Source organism: Cardiocondyla obscurior, linkage group LG05 (assembly GCF_019399895.1).
Source record: "Cardiocondyla obscurior isolate alpha-2009 linkage group LG05, Cobs3.1, whole genome shotgun sequence".
Taxonomy (NCBI): domain Eukaryota; kingdom Metazoa; phylum Arthropoda; class Insecta; order Hymenoptera; family Formicidae; genus Cardiocondyla; species Cardiocondyla obscurior.
Genome location: NC_091868.1, coordinates 5,888,304 through 5,895,506, shown reverse-complemented (window position 1 = coordinate 5,895,506; position 7,203 = coordinate 5,888,304). Strand labels below are relative to the sequence as shown.

The 7,203-nt window shown below is 44.7% G+C and overlaps 1 protein-coding gene across 1 annotated transcript in view; it reads left to right on the top strand.

Moving 5' to 3' along the window:
• The window catches only part of Cv-c (crossveinless c), a 169,152-nt gene continuing 161,949 nt past the window's right edge, over window positions 1–7,203 (top strand). The window contains exon 1 of the mRNA XM_070656351.1: window positions 1–1,121. The gene's annotated coding sequence lies outside the window, so the exon portion shown is untranslated. The remainder of the gene's footprint in view (window positions 1,122–7,203) is intronic.

Sequence of the window (7,203 nt, the reverse complement as noted above, 5' to 3'; positions counted from 1 at the left end):
CTCGCCGTGGCGGTTGCGGGAGTCGGGAGTTGGTTGCCGCATTTCGTGTCGCTAATTCGATTTGAACGCATCGTTCGCGCGCGCCTAGGCGATGCGTCGTCGGTGCCGTTGATCCGAGCGGTGGGTCCACCTTGCCCCCGGGGTCATCGCGACCCCCGGAACGTACGTTACGCGATTGCGAAGACTCATCCCGCGACAGGAGTAACTCGGCAGGAGCGCTCCCGGTCAGGCTATTGCGCTCGCGCGCGTCTAGCACTTTCGGCCAAAGAGACCGGTCGCGAGCACGTATCTTCCTCGTTACGCGAGAGGGATTATCGAACTCGGGTGTGCCGACTGACCCCCTCTGCGATCGTAGCTGGCCGTTCGGATCTCGAGGGTGTATCGGATTCGCGCGAGAATGTTCTCCGCCGGCGAAGCGCTCGCGTTTCCAAGTGACGATCAACAAGTGCGACGTGTAACAGTCCGCGGCGGCCACGTGACGCCTAGCAGGGTACACAGCGTCGCTTCCCAAGCGACACGAAACAAATGCCGCGCGGAATAGATAATCGACGATCTCGGCGCCGAAACGCGATGCAACGGAGTGTGAGCTCGAACGACAATGACCGAATTGAAGTGAGGCCAGCTTCGGAGGTAGCGTCCTGAATTGCTCGCTGCTCAAGTCGATCTCTTCGACAAGTCGCGCTCATCGACGTGAATTCACCTACGCCGGCCTGCAGTCGCGACAGCAGCAGTCTCGTTCCGAAAATGACGAGTTGAAGGGCCAAGGATCTCAAGGGAGGGGAGGTGGACGGTGACGTGACGTATCGCGTTGACTCGCGCACCGTGGTCTCGTCGGCTCGGGACTTCGCGGAAGTGAAGCCGCTCCCGCTCGGCGGTTCGCGGAAAAGTGAAGCGCCGGAAACGCACTCCGTCGCCCGGCCGTGGTGATATAATCGTGAAACAGACGCACCGCGACGTGGCCGGTCGGCCGGCCGGTGGTTTCTTCTGTTCGCCGACGTTTGTGTGTGCCGACGAGCATTTGTACAGCCGAGTCGTACAAGTTTGAACTACGCTGCGGCCACCTCGAACACGTGGATGCACGCCGCTCATCTCGCGCATTCCTCGACGTTGGAGATCCCCAGGTGAATACTTCATTTTTGACAACTACATCATACTATTACGGATACAAGACGACACTGCGATCCGTCAGACTCATCTCGCGAAGTTCTGTAAAATAAAAATTCGTGAATTAGAACTTGAATTTATTAAATGAAATTCTCGGCCCGGAAAATCGCGTTAAAAAATTCACGTGCTTTGTTAACGACCGCGTTAATTTAATTATTAAAAAAAAAAATAAAATAAAATTATTTATTTGATTAAATCTAAATGCACAAACAATTGCGAAAGGTTCGCGCCGTTGCTATTCGTTCGATCCTTCGACTTATTTTCCAGTCACCGAAAATCTCGATTTATCTACCCGCTTCACAATTTTATCTCACGGGTCATTAATCCATGATTGATTAATTGACATCTGTACCATAAGTGCTGACAAGGTACAAGATAATTTTTGTCACGGAAAACATTTTTCTCGCGCGTTGCGGCATTTCCGCGCCCCGTCGGTACAAATGCAATTTATTGCAGCAGCAATTTAAATATAAATACGGATAGTCGCATGCCACATTGCCGCATTACCGCATAGGATTATGACAACTGGTTAACGCTGCGGTCTGACAATAAAATACGCGACTTAAGCGCCCTGCTTTTTTTTTTCTTCTTCTTCTCTATCTCTCGACGTGTGTGCAACGCCGTGACGTAAATCGAAAAGCCATTTATTACACGTAGCGACCGGCGAAAAGAATCGATCGGCCGAAAAGAATCTAAAAACCGGCTGTTAAAACGTATATCTAATTTCGGTGTTATTTATCGCGAAATTTAGACCGGGGGACTAGCTGCTGGATTATTTATGGATCGTACAGCTGATAAAATATTTTTCCTGACCTCGCCCGTCGCATTTAATCCGTGCCGTTCCCGAGGTTGGGATCCGGCGCGCGGCTGCGATCTTTCGATTATCTGATCGAACGCGACAAGCGAGCGATGCATCCTGCATCGATATCGCTAAACGGAAGCGAGGCGTGTTGTTTTGCCGCGGCCAGCCGGTAGCGCGTACGCGCGTCCTGCATCTACAAGTCGCGCCGGAGCGGAGAGCGCGCGAGCGGCGCGGCGTCGCGACGGCGATGATTCGCAATCGGTACGGTTAATCGTATGCGGCGATCGGATCTACTGCGGCGGCAAAACTCGCCCAGCCGGGTGCGTGTGCCCATCCCCGACGGCGAAATCCTGATTACGATTCCGCTCAATGCCGCGGTGACATCACCGTGAAATCATCATCCTCGTGGAATGTCCCCGCCGATTAAATCTCCGCGTGTCTAGCGCTACCTGCTTCGAGAAAACAAATTTTTTTTTTTTTTTTCTCACTCTCTGTCTTTTTTCTCTCTTTTGCTCCCGCATTTTCCTCGTTCGTTAATCAGCGCGGCAAAACTATGTGATGCAACACAAACAGATTTACGATTCTATTTTTTTTTCTTTTTTTTTTTTTTTAATTACAGCGCAAGTAATGAATAAACATTTTAACACTTTGCGGCCGTCCTTAACATGTTTCGCAACGCGAAATTGGATTTAGATGGTATACGTCGAGCTTACGTGAGGATTAATTTGTTTCGTATATTGCTGTACTATGATAACGTAGGGTGCAGGGAAATCCGTCGTGTTTACGGAATCGAGTGATGCTTAAGAATTTCATTCACCGCGGCTGATAATGAATTGACTAAAAGCGATACGCTGAACATTATTAAATGCCTCAAATGCATATTTTAAAAAGTGCTTATTTACGCTTACTTCATCGTGAACGAATGAACGGTAAGCGGATTGCCGCGCGTTGTTTCGTACGTGATTAGGGCAGCGTAATACTTCGCGTTTCTCGGAAGAGTGACACAAACGCTTCGCGTCGCAGTATTGTTAATTTATTACATTATTTTCGGCAAGCGACAATTCGGCAGTTGGTTACGACTTTCTTTTAGTTTTATTCACGAATAAAATTGCTACGTGATAAGAACGCTTACTTATCGCAATTCAAGGGCTACGTTGATCGACCATGGGACTGTGAATAACAGCTACTTTATTATATCAATCGCAGGCGCAAAGAAATGAGATACCGTGGTGCGTCGTAAATGACATTTTATCACATTCGATTAAATATCACGGTTCCACTTCTTCCGAGAAGTGACAAATTTACACACATATGTTCTTGCTCTTCGTACGCGAACGCGGGTGTGCGTGCGTGTGCACGCACGTCTACGTAGAACGGTCTATCAGCCGCGATAAGATTTCGTCTATGACTTTTGAAAACTAATCTGCGTTTGTTGGTTAATCGGAACGCGAAGTAGAATACTTCTCTCCCCCCCCCCTTCTTTCCTTCCCCGTTTTCAACAGCTAATGCAAGAAATGCAGGCTGAATACCGACCGATTGCCCACCCGGGTACGTTCGTTTAAATTTAATCATTAATTATCGGCACCCGGCGATCGTTTCATGAAATTTATTACGAAGGAGTGACGACGCGCGTTTCTTTGTTTGCGATGACGAGCAAAGGCGGGCTAACTTACCGCGCGACTCCTAACGAAACACGTGGTCAGCACGTGTGGCTGCTCTTCCGAAAAGTCTCGTACTTTATGTTCCAATCGTTCAACGGAAGTACGCTCTTTGTTCAGGCCACTGCCTTTTACGAACGCTAAGCTGTTAATAGCAAAAAAACGGATATTGTACGTGATGGTAACCCAGTTTACCAAAGCTGTTTTGTTTTAATAAAAAAAAATTTTTCTATTAAAGTATCGCGCATTTATTTTAAGATAATTGATTATACTTTGTTAAATTTTCATTTTCATAGATATTTGTAATTTAATTATATTATTAGGATAAAATTTGATAGAAATATTAATATTCAGAGATGCATAATGTATATAAAAGCTTAGGCCGCGGATTTTTTTTTTTTTCCCATAACACGTTTTTATTTTCTGTAAACTGCAAAGTTTCACATATTTCGTAGGAAGTGTTTGACTTTATAATATCGCGTGCAAACAAAAGATTAAGGAAGAAAAAAAAAAAAAACGGGTGAAGTAATCGTCAGGCACTTCTAACTCGCGGGATTAATTACGTTGTCGATGATCCCCTGACTCCTCTTTGCTTCCTTCTTGATCCTTCAACTTTTACGGGCCTCCACGGAGTCGCTCATGTCCCATGTATGATTTACGGCCCGCATTTATGACGCAACGTAAAATCTCACGAAACTTTCCGCGAGCCAACCCCGAGTGCCGGGAGCGCTCTTCTCCTCGCGCGCGTTTTAAACGCCTGTATATCTCGATGGGCGATGTGTGAAATATTTATGCACGATCCGGGCTTTATTCCTCGGACACGATCACACGAGTGCCGCAACGTGGCAGTGGTAATACGTTCGTAGTCGCGGTGAAGAAAATAGGAAAGCGGGTGCTGCCTCCGCGCGTTGCGTTCCTGCAAGCCTTAACTTCCTCTGAAATGCGGCTTCGTTTTGCCGCTTCGAGGTGTCGATTAAAAAAAAATTGAAATAACAGTGTTGACGGAACCTTTTCCCGTTTTATCTCCGAGGTATCCGCGCAGAAAAGTGGCGTGGCTAAAAGGTAGCTGCAAATTCACACAAGCGACCTTCTAACGCGGACGGAAAACGTTAACGGCGCGAAGGCGATTGCGCGTGGGAATTTAATTTTCTTACCGCCTGCCGAGGTTGGTTACGCGCGCGGTAATGACCGGTACTTATTGTGTCATTGGGTTATATTTCTCGAGGAATTATGGTTATGCTGTAGCGCGCTTCTTTGAAATCGAGCCCGCGGCCCATCGGTTGTCCCTCCGACGAGAGACGGCCCTAAAGACGATCTCTCTCCGTTAACCGGGATTACCGTCGACAGGATACGAGCTGTAATAATCTTATAATCCTTTGCAGAGATGGAAGACATTTAGTTTAATCTAGAAAAAAAAAAAAATAGAAAAAAAATATTACATTTTAAATTATTTCTACGCGCAAATTATTATTATTCGTATTCTCTAAAGTTTTTTTTAAGCGAACTCTTTCGAGTGAGAAGTTTTGCTGCAAGAAATTTAGGGACCGTTGCCACATTGAACGAGGTTAAAAAATTAAATAGCTTCTGTAGAAGTGAATTTCTATACGCGTACCGATTGAATCGTGGAATCAAACATGCAAATAGCCCGTCGATCTGGTCAATCACTTTTTGATCATGTATAATACATCCACCCACACACCCGCGCGTGTACACGAATAGAGCGATCTATCCTCGTTACGTATCGGCCGGAATACAATTGACGATCGAGGAAATCGCAAAGCAATTACAGCCAATTAAATACTGAAAGGCTATTGTCGTTGTTCGTTACATCGATAAGAGCGGTCTTTATCACCCGTGCGTGAAATGGAGCGAGGGTGGAAGAGAGAAAAATCGACACGCGACGGGGCGCAACAGTGCGTTTCGGTCACGAAAGTATCCGTCTCCTACACCGGAAACCAACTACTCTGTGGAAAATGTGGGTGGTCCTCCGTCGATAGAGCCGTCGATAGAACGCGATAAAATCAGTTTCAATATTGCGGGGATGCCTTTTGCGAGCATCGCGAGAGGTGATCTCGAGATACGACCGAGAATCAATTTTACCCGCCTATGTGCATTTGAGACAGTACGCGGCTAAGTAGACATCGAGCCGGATATGAAATATCATGAAGGTTGAATATAACTCGAGTTATATAACATTGTAGTAATTCGAACTAATTACCGCACTAGCAGCTACAACGCAGTTTATTCTATCACTAGAATTTGCGCGATAAAATTAAGATACTATTTTTTTTTTATGTGGCATTATTGCCGCTTGGAATATTTTATTATATTCGAAGAAGTTGCGATTTGAAGAAGTGACAGCAGGTTTATTTTAACCAGATGACGAGTCGCGTCGAGGAGTCATTGATAGTACCAGTATCAACGCCTCTGGAGAGCTTCTCGTCTCGCATGAGGATTAAGTTCTCCAAGGTTGTTTGCAAAGATCTAGCGCATGAATCATATCATGTCCCTTCCTGCTTTGCCTACTTCGAACTTCGATCTTTGCTTGCGGTTATTCATACATATTTGTTGAAGTTCAGAGAAAAGATTGTGGAAAGTTTAGTCATATTCGTAGCAATTTTTTACATTGTAAAACCGATTTTTTTTTCCTATTTATTTTTATCGCTATTTTTACTATAGATAATAATATTAAAAAAATTTTATTTAAAAAAATATTGCTTTTACATTAACGTTAATTGCTGAAACAATTTTTCGTTTCGACGTAATAAATTGCCGGTTTATCTATGACACTTGGTTAGATATCACAAGAAAGATCCATTATTTTAATCAGACAATGAGCAATGAATCGGGAAAACCGCAGCAAGGAAGAATCCCCCGTAAGGATCATTGATACTTATCTTTTTAACTTTTCACGGTCTCCTCTCATCCCTGTTTGTCCTTTATACGTCGGAATCGACCGCGTGTAAAACCAGTTCTGCGACTTGAGGATAGCGAGACGATAGAGTATCTTATAGCTCGCGAACTTGCGACTATTATATTCTTGAGCAAAATAGATCATGCTGATCACGCTTTATTTTTTTTTTTTCTCTCTTATTCTATTCTTTATCGCCGTTCTCATCGTTAAATCGTGCTTTCGGCATCTACTGTGCCCGCGATACGATTTCTACAATAACGTTTCACCTTTGAAACACTAAACGTCTTTATCGTGGATAACGATAAACATTTAAAAAATGCCTATCGATACATTAGTTTTTTATTTACTTAATTTAATCAGTTCAGTTAATAGCCCGATTGAAAGAAAAACACAAAAAAAAATACCCCGCAGTGCACAGACTGAAAACTTCGTTTTGATTTGATTTAATTCTACGTACGTCACGATTTTAACGTAAATCACAGTTATAGGTTTTATATCGAAAGATTCAACGCGGAACGTTCGGCGCGCGCGTTGCGACAAGATATCATAATTCTAAGTTCTACGACCTGTACAAGTATATCGGCATTGCACTTTCGAGATCCTTTCGCGCAGGATTGAGACGGTAGATAAGGACCCTCACAATGTAAAGCAGCCTCTTGCCTGAC